At 42.1% G+C, this 12426-nt stretch overlaps 1 protein-coding gene across 3 annotated transcripts in view; it reads left to right on the top strand.

Annotated features, from left to right (window-relative positions):
* The window catches only part of cdk14 (cyclin dependent kinase 14), a 314716-nt gene that overhangs the window by 73038 nt on the left and 229252 nt on the right, over nucleotides 1-12426 (top strand). The window contains exon 1 of one of the 3 annotated variants that reach the window (XM_084725971.1): nucleotides 3849-3999. The exons of 1 other annotated variant lie outside the window; for it this stretch is intronic. The gene's annotated coding sequence lies outside the window, so the exon portion shown is untranslated. Of the gene's footprint in view, nucleotides 1-3848; nucleotides 4000-12426 lie in introns of those variants that run through there. One more of the 3 variants, XM_084725972.1, reaches the window with a different exon arrangement.

Here is a 12426-nt window from a genome sequence, read left to right as displayed (position 1 = left end):
ACATGGGGAGCGAGCATCTCCTGAGGAAGGTTAGCTGCAGGGGGTGTCAGGGAGACGTCCCTGTTCACTGCCCCGCCACCAGGAGATGTTCTGGGCTGAGGGGCGAAACATCTATGAGCGGTGGTCCCCAGCTGATGACCCTGCAGCTAACAAGTGGGCACCGGTGGAGGTGCGGCAGGCCTAGTGCCTAGCAGGACGAACACCTACCTGTTCAGAAGAAATTGCTTACATGCAGTCGTGCATACTAGGGATGTGTGTGATTAGTCAACACTATGATTAAATGTTGCTATCCTCGCAGAAATTCTTGTCGGTTAAACTATTTATCAATATTTTATTCATGTACAATTCCAGTTAAGTGTTTCCTCTAAGATGTTGTACAGCCACCCACCACTAGTTGGGGCTGCAGCCCCAGTGGCCCTGCCCAGGGCATTGTTACTATTAGGGGTGTCCCGATCCGATATTGATATCGGATATCGGTCCGATATCAGCCAAAAAATGAGTATCGGATTTTATCGGACTGCATCTAAAATCTCTGATCTAAGCACTCCGATAAGCAGTCCATTTTCCGCTCCAGCACTTCTATCCATAGGTGACTCTGGTTGCTGACTATTGTTCTCTGTTTGAGTAACATCACTTGATCAAGTCTTTTCTAACATTCCACACTACAAAATAAGTAATAAAGTATGTATGATTCGTGCTGATATCGTATCGTATCGTATCGATATCGATATCGGCCAATACTCAAGGCTGCAATATTGGTATCATATCGGAAGTGAAAAAGTTGTATTGGGACATCCCTAGTTACCATCAAAGTGGGACAGATGACAGGTTGTAAAATCAGCGCACTGTTTTGATATACAAAATAAAAGTAAGGTTGAATGTACGCTGTGACAGAATGAACAGGTATATAGCCACTCAACTGGAGTAACATGTGACCACATTCAGCACAAACATGGACATTAACCTGCAAGCAGAGCAGGCTGTGATTTGATTGGTCTAAATTAAAATGTATGTTTAATTGTCAGGGAAAACTGCTTGAACAGTCTGGTAAGTTCAGAAAATGACATCACTTTACTGTAGTGCTGCCTTTAAAACCAGGAAGAGACAACACTTATGCCATATCAAGATTATATATATAAATGTTATATATATACAAGAAAGCCAAAATTTGAGACAATATCTAGTTTCACATCACCATTAGGGATTTTTATAGTGACTAGGGTTGTCACAAGAACCGATACTTCCGATACCAACACGAAAAAAATAATTAGATACTTGCTTTTTTCTGGTACCGTCAGAACCGAATATACTACTTCCCCCTCGGCGAGCCGTGTCGATTCTTGGCGGAACTGATAGGGGCATTATACACGTGTGAGCATCACGGAGCAGTCAGTGGCGCTAAAGAATAAAACCTGCCGTCTTAGAAAAAAATGGCTTCAGCAAGTGAGAGTGGTACAACGCGTCGGCTCGTCGACAAGACAGGTACTAAGAGTCGCGTGTGGAAATATTTTGCATTCAAGGCGGATGAATACAGAGCAATTCTAGACTCAAACAAGCCGACATGCAAACAGTGAGAAGTTTTCAAACGAAAGGAGGAAGCACATCAAACCTGGCCAAACACCTCAAAGACAGGCACCCCGACTTGTTTAGAGAGTTCAAAGTGAGTGAGTTTCCGTTTACATCACTGTTGTCACTGTCACGTTATACGTTAACCCGAATATGCCTGCTACGTTCCGTCATTTTGGCATGAGAGTCAGCTGAAGCACAGCCGTGCAGGATTCGCTCGCTCAGTCGTTCCCTCATGTAGATGACGTTTAACGTAATGTAACGATACGGTCTGCGTCATTATACGTAAGGTGTGATGATGAGATACTGTCTGACAGTCTCTTGTATTATTTAAACTAAATTTTTTTTTTCTTTACAGTATCAGTGTGAGCCAGACCAGGAGAAGTCACACACCAACACAGCCAAAAATCACTGAAGCTTTTGAAAGGCACAGAAAATATGACTCGAATTCAACTGAGTCAAAAAAAAGCTGAATAGGGCAATAGCAGAGTTTCTGCGTTTGTGTTTTTTTTTTTTTTTTTTTTTTAATCGTGGTATCAAATTAGTATCGAGAATCGTGAAAATTCACAGGTATTGGTATCGACTACTGAAATTCTGGTATCGTGACAACCCTAATAGTGACTAATTTCTCTGTTGATTAAATAAATGTTAATATAGACAGTGATATGAACAGTGATAATACAACCAGAAAACAGCTAAAATTCAGCAAAATGTATTTATTGATAATGTTAAATATTGTCCGACAAAATGCTGCCAAATCATGATATAACGATTTTCAAAATCTAAGACAATATCTGGTCTCATATCGTGAGATTTATATAATATTGATATATTGCCTTTCCCAATGACAATCTGCGGTTAAAAACCCTCATTGAGTGTATACATGTTCAAAACAACCTGTATAATATTGATATATCCCACTGGTCTTAATTGGAAAATAATGCATTTGGAAGAAGGTCTAATTCGTTATATCCAGAATAAAATAAAATAATGCTGTTAAAACACCATCTATATATACACATATATATATATCTTCTCTTCATCTTGCGTCACCCTCCCCTTTCAACCTTAACATGTATCTTGAACTGGGTGTTTGGTTTGTCCGTTCTGGGCTACTCTAGAAATATGGAGGTTCAACATGGCGTACTTTGTGAAAGAGGACTCGCGCCTCAGGCCCTCAGGAAGTGTGCCATGCTTTAAAGCAAATCTGACATAGTGGCCGAACTGTTACTTATTTCACCATCAGAATTAGATTATTTTGGTTCAACAAAAGGAAAGTCTACAAGAGCTGCACAATTAACCCATTTCCATTCAGATTCCCAAAGAGCTGAACTAGAAGTTAGCTGCTTCACTGGTGGAAGTCTCTAGTGTGCTTGCTTTGTACAATGCAGAGGTTTATAAGGAAGATTCAGCATGGAAGTCAGCTTCACGTGGCACTGAGCATAATACACTAAGGAAAACTTACTTATGAACATTGTGTTCAGTTTATTCCATATTCTGCCAATACCTTAGGGCTGGGCTATATGGCATTTAAGTAGTATAATATATTTTTAGACTTTTCTGTGAGCTACAATTCATATTACACATTTTCTCTAAAATAATATACCATAAATTCTCAAATAGCAAAATTATATGAATGAGTGAAATGTAACATGAGGTGCTGCAGAGTAGTTACTCCTCTCTTCTGCCATATTTTCTAACTCCAAAGTCAGGATACTGCATGAGGATGATGAAGATCTCTTGCTGTATTTTTGTTAATGCTATCTAAGCATATTAAAGCAACACTCAGTGCTTTAGGCTGGCCATCCAGTCAGGTTTCACATTTCATGTGAGGTGCTGCAGTCCAGTGAGGCAGATAAAAAGCTCATCTTCTCTTAGCTTGGCTCGGCTCAGATTCTCACTCCTTCATGTTGTGGCTGCATCACTGTAGCCTCAGCTGCTAGCTGCTGCTGCTGCTGCAGACACCGTTTGCTTCCTTAAACTCCTCTGGGCTGTACCATCTCAGCTGAGTGGGGGTCCTCTTGGGTTTCAGGATGTCCTCGCCGGCAGGCTTTTTTTCCTCCCATCTGCTGCATCGCACCCACTCCTAACCAACCCCCCCTCCTTCACCTCCCCTCCCTCCCCCCTCCTGTCCCTCATGAGCCACGAGCTCACAGTCTCTCAGGGCTTCTGGCCAGAAACAACGCAGCCTCCTAATACCCTCCGCCGCCTCAGATTTCACTCCCCCCTCCGCTCATAGTACAATCTCATCATTTCCAGCTTGCGAAGGGAGCGGAAGAGAGGGAAAAGAGAGAGAGAGGGAGAGAGAGAGAGAGAGAGAGAGAAGAAGGAGGGAGGGAGATGTTTTGAGCTGGTTTACAGGGAGAGAGATTGGCCTGAATGCGTTCTGTCTGCTCTTCAGAGGCATCCAGGTGAGCTGTTTCCTCCTGGAAGGTAAGAAGGAGACTGAGATTGGCGCTTATTTCGTCCTGCATCCATTGTCATCACCCCCCCACCCCCTTCTTCCCTTGTTTCGGAATACATCGCTTCTGTTAATGTGTGTGTGTGTGTGTGTGTGTGGCTGAGCGTGAATAGTATTCCCCAGACGTAGCACACACACACGTAATACTGTACGAGGCGATGTGCAGATGTGCAGGCATGTTGGCATATGTGCATTTAGATATGGATTGTAGATACGTGCATGTGTGAGGTTTCTTTTAAGGGGGGCTGGGGGGGAGTGATGATGAGCTCTCATGCTAGCATGACAGCTTGAAAGTGGACGGCCCACCTGAGTCTCAACGGTGAGGATGTGACGAGAGACTCTGGGGATGGGGAAGGAAGTAGCGGGAAAAGGGAGAAGGCAGTGTGTGTGTGTGTGTGTGTGTGTGTGTGTGTGTGTGTGTGTGCGTGTGTGCGTGTGTGTTTCTGCTCAGGTTTATCTGCAGTTTTTGCAACAAAGTCTGCCTGATGCCTGAATCAACGTCAGCACTGTCAGACCCCCCAACCTCCCCGGTGACACTCCCCCCTTCCTCTTCAACCACAACCACTACCACCAATCCCCTCCGTGCTAATAGGTAGCATTTCCGTTGTGGTGGTGAAAATGGGTGCTGATGTTTACCGGTCTAATGGACGGGATGCTCCGCTGCAGCATTTTTCTGCTCACTCCACAATATGTCGTCCCACTTCAGGCAAATGTGTGCAGCACGCTCGTCTTTTTCCACCCCAGAGGGATGGAATGTGGGCACCGTGGGGAGGAACAAGGAAGAGAGAGACAGGGACAGGCCATTTACCATCTGTGGCGGCGTCTCGTGGACACGTAGCGAGGCTTTCTGCAGGGCCATATGCAGCTCCTTGGGAAGACAGCAGGCCAGGCTGTTAGGAAAGAGAGAACGAAGAAGAAGGAGGGCTGAAACTGGAGGAGTGGAGTATCAGGGTGTCATGTTTGAGAGAGGATAAGTGTTGTCAGGATACAGGGCCAAATTGAGAGTAGTGTCCTCTTAACTGAGAAGCAACAAAGGCTCTATTTGGCAGAGCTTCAAATCTAAAGCTTTCATCAGTATATGCAAGAAACGAGTGCAAACAAAGCCTGTCTCTGTCTGGGTTTAGACCTTATTTTCCTTTATTTAGTAGGTATATTTGGCTATCAAATTTGTAGCCTTGCATCAGCTGCTCACCATGTTTGCATCTCTCATTGTGGCCTTGCAGGGCTCAGTAAGCATCCGTGTGGGACAGATGTTATTTCAAGTAGGTTTTACAATAGATAAGTGACAGCTTTTAGCCTCAAGGGTTCACTATGCTTCAAACAAACAAGGCTGTGTAAAGTCTAGAAAAGGCAAAAGTGTTTATACCTGTTCCGAGTGGCAAAACCCTTCCATCATAGTCATCTCATAGCTGCGACCATAATTTCTCCAAGAACTCTTGGGTATCCTTGTAGGTTTGGTGCGATGAATCACACCAGTGGCAGTGAGGGTGCATACAAACAGCCAGTCCATCCTGCAAAGTCCTGGAGTAATGCCCTCTTAACTGAGAAGCAATGAAGGCTCTTTTTTGGCAGAGCTTCAAGCCCAAAGCTTTTGCCAGTATATGCAAGAAATAAGTGTAACCAAAGCATGTCTTCCTCTGTGTTTAGACCGCTTATTTTCTTTTATTTAGCAGGAATGTTTGATAGATTACTTTGTTTTAAGGTTGCTATCAAATTTTTAGCCCTGCGATGTCAGCTAACAATGTTTGCATCGTTCATTGTGGCCTTGCAAAGCTCTGTAAGGATTCCTGTGGGAGAGATGTTATTTTAGTAGGTTTTACAACAGTTAAGTGACAGCTCTGAGCCTCAAAGGCTCACTATGCTTAAAGCAAACTAGGTTGTATGGTGTCGTAAAGGCAAAAGTGTTTATATCTGTTTTGAATGGCAAAACCCTTCCGTCATAGTTGTCTCCTAGCTGTCACCATAATTTCTCCAAGAACTCTTTTGCGTATCGTTGTAGGTTTGATACAGTGAATCACAGCAGTCATGGTGAGGGTGCATACTGATGGCCAGTCCAACCTGGAGAGTCCTGGAGTGGTGCCCTCTTAACTGAGAAGCAATAAAGGCTCATTTTTGGCCAAGCTTCAAACACAAAGCTTTCGCCAGTATATACAAGAAACAAGTGCAACCAAAGCATGTCTTCCTGTGTGTTTAGACAGCTTTTTTTTTGTTTAGAAGGTATGTTAGGTGGATTATCTTGTCTTGAGGTTGCTATCAAATATGTAGCCTTGCAACGCCTGCTAACAATGTTTGCATCTTTTATTGTGGCCTTGCAAAGCTTTGCGAGCATTCCTGTGGGACAGATGTTATTCTAGTAGGTTTTATAATAGATAACTGACAGCTCTTAGCCTCAAGGGTTCACTATGCTTCAAACAAATTATGTTGTATGGTGTTGTAAAGGCAAAAGTGCTTATATCTGTTTCAAATGGCAAAACCCTTCTGTCATAGTGGTCTCCTGTCTTCTTACCACTGTCTTCCTGATCTCTTTGTAGGCTTGATGCGATGAATCACACCAGTGGCTGTGAGGGTACATACTAATGACCAGTCCATCCTTGAAAGTCCTGGAGTAATGTCCTCTTAACTGAGAAGCAACATAGGCTCTTGTTTAGCAGAGCTTCAAACCCAAAGCTTTCGTCAGTATATACAAGAAATTAGTGTAACCAAATACTGTTGTCCTTTGTGTTTAATGTATTTACTTTCTTTTATTTCGTAGGTGTTTTATCTTGTTTCAGCGCTGTCTCAAATTTGTAGCCTTGCAACGCCTGCTAACAAAGTTTGCATCTTTCATTGTGGCCTTGCAAGGCTCAGTAAGCATCCGTGTGGTACAGATTATTTCAAGTACAATAGATAAGTGACAGCTCTTAGCCTCAAGAGTTCACTATTTTTCAAATAAACAGGTTGTATAAAGTCTAGTAAAGGCTAGTGTTCCAAATGGCAAAACCCCTGTCTCCTGGCTGTCTCCCTGAACTCTCCATCATTTCTCTAAAACAAATCTTTCTTTTGCGTACTTTTGTAGGCTTAACTTGGTGAATCACACCAGTGTTGGTGAGGGTGCATGCTAACGGCCAGTCAGTCCTGGAGAAGTGTCCTCTTAACTGAGAAGCAACAAAGGCTCTTTTTTGGCAGAGCTTTACACTTAAAGCTTTTGTCAATATATGAGTACAAGCAAAATCTGTCTTCCTCTGTGTTTGGGCCATTTACTTTCTTTTTATGCAGTAGGTATATTATCTCATTTTTAGGTTGCTATCAAATCGGTAGCCTTGTAACGCCAGCTAACAATTTTGGCATTGGCATTATATTTGGCCTTGTAAGACTAAGCACATGACAGATGTTATTTCAAGTCAATTTTACAATGGATGGAAGATAGAATGAAGTGACAGCTCTTAGCCTCAAGTGTTCTCTATGCTTCAAACAAACTAGGTTGCACAAAGTGTTGAAAAAGCATAAGTGTTTATGCCTTTTCTGACTGGCAAAACTCCTCCGTCATAGTCGTCTCCTGGCTGCTTCCCATTGTCTCCCTGATCTTGCCGTGATTTCTCCAAGAACTCTGTCTCTTTTGTGTATTTTTGGAGGTTTGGTGCGATGAATCACAGCAGTTGCAAGTGCCGGACAGTCTCTCCTGAAAAACATTCATGGTGTTGCGGTGGTGAAAGGGTTGTTGCTTGAAAGAGAAGATGAGACACTGCCTACTGTCACACCTCTGTACACATGACTGATATCTGTTTAAAGCTGGGGTGAGATTGTTGAATAGTCTGGAAAGTTACATTCCACCTTCAGAAACGGGGATTAAGATGCTTTCTGACAATCGAATAAGCACTTTCTTTGAAACATAGTAGGCTTTCATTGACTTTCTGAACACAGTAGGGCTGGGTATCCTTTAAAATATTATGATACCAGGACCAATACCATTACCCTTAAAGTGATACTGATATGGAGAATACTATTCCATTTGATACCTCTTTTGAAGATTCTTCCTTTTGCTTGTGGTGATTGGCTAGTTTTTTTTTTTTCTAGATTTGGGTACCAAAAGGATTGAACACAGGTATTTATTGACTGGAGCAGTTCTTTACTACTTGGTACTGGTATTGAGTACTGATACCCTGATACCCAATTGGCTAATGGGCTGAAGAATTTTGTCTAATTTAACATCTCAAGCACCCTTTTTAATAGGGGGGAGTTCAGGGGGAGTTTTGAAAGGAATCAAGCCTTTTCTCTGATCAAACCAATGATCTCTGACCTTTTTGACTTGTGACACTGAACACAAGACTCTGGACCCTAAAATGACAAGCAGCTGATTTGCACTGTAAGATTGTTTTCAGGAACCCAGCAACTATATCAGGAACTGGAAGATTGGAAGAATCAGACACTAAATTTAGATGTTCTGCAATAGCAAATTTAAAGTGTCAGGAAAGTCCCTGCCCTGAAGGCAGAACTTTCTAATGGTTTGGGAGGGATCAGGTGGACTGTGCAGTAGGGTTGTTCTGATATACCAGTACTGAAACATACCTCTGATACATCCTAAAACGCCAGATCATGTATCAGCAAGTATGCAAGTCTATGTGCAAATCAGAGTCCTCGATAGGCCAAGTTCAGGTATCAGAATTGGTATCAGGAAGGAACAAATGGTATCAGAATATCTCTGCTTTGCAGCACTGAGCATTATCTGTTGGTCCTCTCATGACCCCTCGTCGCAGGTTATTCAAAGAGACTAGGAGCCATTGATCTAGACATACCCACAGACGACTGATTGCTCAGGTTTCAGACCATCAGGCTCTGTCAATTCTAGTGGATGTTTTTCCAGATGAAAACTGAGCTCTAAGACGTTGGCTGGCTTTGTGAGGCTGTATACAAGCAGAATATAGTTGAAATCAAAGGTTACAATCCTCAGTATTCATACCATCTACTTGTTTTTATCTTGTCCTCAATGTAGCGTACCCTCCAAGGCATGGTTTGCTCATCTTTTGTGGAGGTTACTACTAAATGGAGTATTTCAGCATGACATAAACCCAGAGCTTCAGTGCTGGCTCCTGGAAGGGAGAGGTCAGGACAGAGAGCGTCAGGCCTCTGACAGCAGACACAATGCTTCTATTCAGACGCATTTCCTCAGAGTGGAGTCAATGGTACACTGTGTGATTCATATTAAGTGCCCACAAAATGAAGGTGTTTGCTTTAGTGGCTCTTGTGCTAATGAGTCAGCGCTGAATGCCCAATTAGACCAGAAATCCACATCCAGTTAATGCCGTATTGTTATACTGATTTCACATGGACGCTGACTCAACACATTGACTCCAGTCTCATGTTGAGATTTTTCAGTGTGTTTTAATGAGTTAGTGGATGGCACTGACTGAAATATGTCAACTTTTTGATGGATTGTCATGAAATTTAATAGACATCCATGGTTCTGAGAGTGACCTTTCATTTGGAACCCCCATGAGGCTGACATTTTTGCTTTTTTTTACTAGTCAATTATTTTTTGAAATGCAAACTAACTTTCGGATGGATTGACCTTAAACTTGGTTGGCTGGCCCAATTCCTCTGTCAAAATTTGAATGTCTCCAATACTACTTGGATTCATTTGTGCATCTCACAGAATTGCTAACCTGGCTGTAGACTCTTGTTGTCTTGTTTTGTTTATATGATTTGATCTTTGGCATTGGATTTAAATCAATCAAAGCATGCATTTAAAGGGGATCTCCATCATTTTGCACTGTGGCTGCAAAAATAGTAGCTGATGCTCGTCATGGGAAGTGCTACTCAGTCTGTGAAAACAGCAGCTTAATGTTTAATGTAAAAGCCATGCATCTGCAGGAGCTTCTTCTAGTCTGACAAAATCAACCCCTTCCAATGATGTCACCAGGACTCTTTCAACTCAGAGAATACACATTTTCCAACAGAAATATTGTGTTACAAACTGGGAGCGTGGAATTTGCATGGAACAGGAATGGTCTTGCAGAAAAGACACCAGTACTACACTACTGATATTGGGACTAAAAGTCTGGTTCTTGGATTCTGCTGCTTTGATTTTATTCGAGATTATTGTCTCCTGTGACTGCCCCAACCTTATAGAACTGCAATACTAACTCACTAAACTGCACCTTTTATCATATAGAAGTGTACATATGTGTATAAATATGAAATGCATTGTACAGTTGCATGTGTTGCTAATAATCTGATGATAAATGCAAGTTTAACATGAATGGTTTGGCTGATTGGGTTACAAATCAAATCCCATGTCAGTGTTTTTCTCTACCTGTACCGCCATAATATAATAAATATGAAATAACAAATAGCAATTGACTTCTCTGTTAAAGAAAAGCAGTGATGCTGGAATTATGTCCTACCGTTAGAGAAGTCTTAAATTGCAACTTTGGAAGAAACACAGCATCAAATTATACTTTATCAGCTTTAATCCCCTGAGCAGCACTTGTCTTTGAGAAAGAATTAGAAAATTGCCACTAGCACTTTTTGCATTGTAAGAGAGTGAAAAGCTTTATAATGCTGTGCTCCTGGCTCAGGTTTCACAGCCTTATATGACAGCGTTTTTGAAGATGAACGAGGATGGATGCTGCCAGGGCTGGTAAGGACAGAAGTTGGTGGGGTGGAGGCTGAGGTAAGGAGCTGGCCACGTCACAGCCATTCTCCTGAGTGACTGTGCGCTCTCCTGAAGCCATAACTGCTGGGAAGCCAGCCAATTTAGTCATTTATATGTCGCCGCTTTCTCTTCTCCAGAATCCTAATCAAAGGCAATGGCCGGCTGTGCTAATCAGGAGCTAGAAGGCCTGGCTGAGTCACAGACTGGCCAGAACATTTCCTCCTCCAAAAAGTCTGCTGGACCTCAGAAACCTCCTTCACTCTAGGAGACGAGGATGGCTGGCACTGGTCACTGAGTCTGAACTGTGAAGCTAGAGATACTGTACAGACACACATGGGAACAGTTTGTAGGGCATCAAAAGCAGCTGAACGAGGCAGGAAATGCTGTTGATGTTTGATGATTGAATTGTCAGGAGAATGGTAGTTCTTTTATGAAAGAAAACCTTAAAATATACCATACCATAGTAGCGGTTTATTCGTGCTATTGCTTTCTTAGCTTAGCTATCTGGCTAACTTTGTTTCAAGCTTCACAACCAAGTTACGGACATGTGGTGTGGAGACAAAGGCGCTTTTAAACTCGGCTCGGAGATCTATGTCAGATCCTTGCCTGGAAGGAATGTGAGCGTTAATCTGATGATGGGAGCCAGAGTTTTTCCAGCTGAGTGAGATAGTTCGAGGTTGCCATCAGAAGGACAGTGGGAGGCAGCGGTGACTAGGATGTCAATGCCCATCAGCAGTGTTTCATTGTGGACATGATCTTATGCCAATTTGGTTAACATACAGTCACCCAAATAGTTGGGAAGACCAACCCTGCCATCTTTACTGCTTACAGTACAAAATTAACACTTTCAAATGAAGCTGCAAGCACTATGACTGAATGCTAAAGCTAATGCACGTGCCTTGAGATGCGGTTCCCTGAACTGCCATTGAATGCTAGTTCTATGAAAATCAATGAAAAATGTCTCCGCCTTGTGTGGAGTCAATACCTTATTTCCATTAGAAAATGAAAGATAATTTCATCTCCTAATAAATGTGTTTAGTGGCCATTTTGTAAATTATTGTTCTATGAAGTAGAGGCTCAAATAGGACTAGGCTATATTTAGTTTTTGTGTATTGTTTGCTTGATTGATAGCTGTTTCCTCCAAATTTGAATCTTCTGGCTATAGTGACAAAAATGGCAGCATTATGCCCAAGTTTCAGAGTTTCTTCAGAAATAGAGAGGCCTAAAATAATTTGCCATTTCAAGGATTTAAGAAAGTACCTATATGGTGGGATGCAGTTCATTCTTGAGAGTTCCTGTCTTGCCACTGTATTTTTTCCCTGTCAAAGCTGGTCAGCATGCTGCATATTTTACGCTACTTCAGTGATGTTTGGTTGAAAATATCATATAGCCCTATCATTTCAGGGATGTGTTCTGTTTTCTGCAGGGATGTAGGTACTTGATTCTGTAATGAAGAGCCACTATCTGGGGCATCAGTTGGCTGTTGGGATGTTTCATTCTGCCACATATGTTAATTAAGACTCTCATCCACAATATCTTAAGGCTGGTGTTCAAAATGATAAAGAGCCAGAGCAGCAAACGCATTTACATATTTTATTTTGCTGGTGCACTTAATGAGAATGAGTTGCAGTGAAAAGTCACATTGGTTTTGACAGGAAGCCAACAGAACTCAAGGATATGGGAAACTAGGTTGGTCTGTGCCAAAAAGGAAATTACAATATTTCATCACAAAATAACTCCTAAAATATATTAAAACTTAAATCAGATT

Source organism: Lutjanus erythropterus, chromosome 9 (genome assembly GCF_056507025.1).
Source record: "Lutjanus erythropterus isolate fLutEry1 chromosome 9, fLutEry1.hap2, whole genome shotgun sequence".
Taxonomy (NCBI): domain Eukaryota; kingdom Metazoa; phylum Chordata; class Actinopteri; order Lutjaniformes; family Lutjanidae; genus Lutjanus; species Lutjanus erythropterus.
Note: the sequence above shows the minus strand (reverse complement) of the source record. Positions and strands in the feature narration are given on the sequence as shown.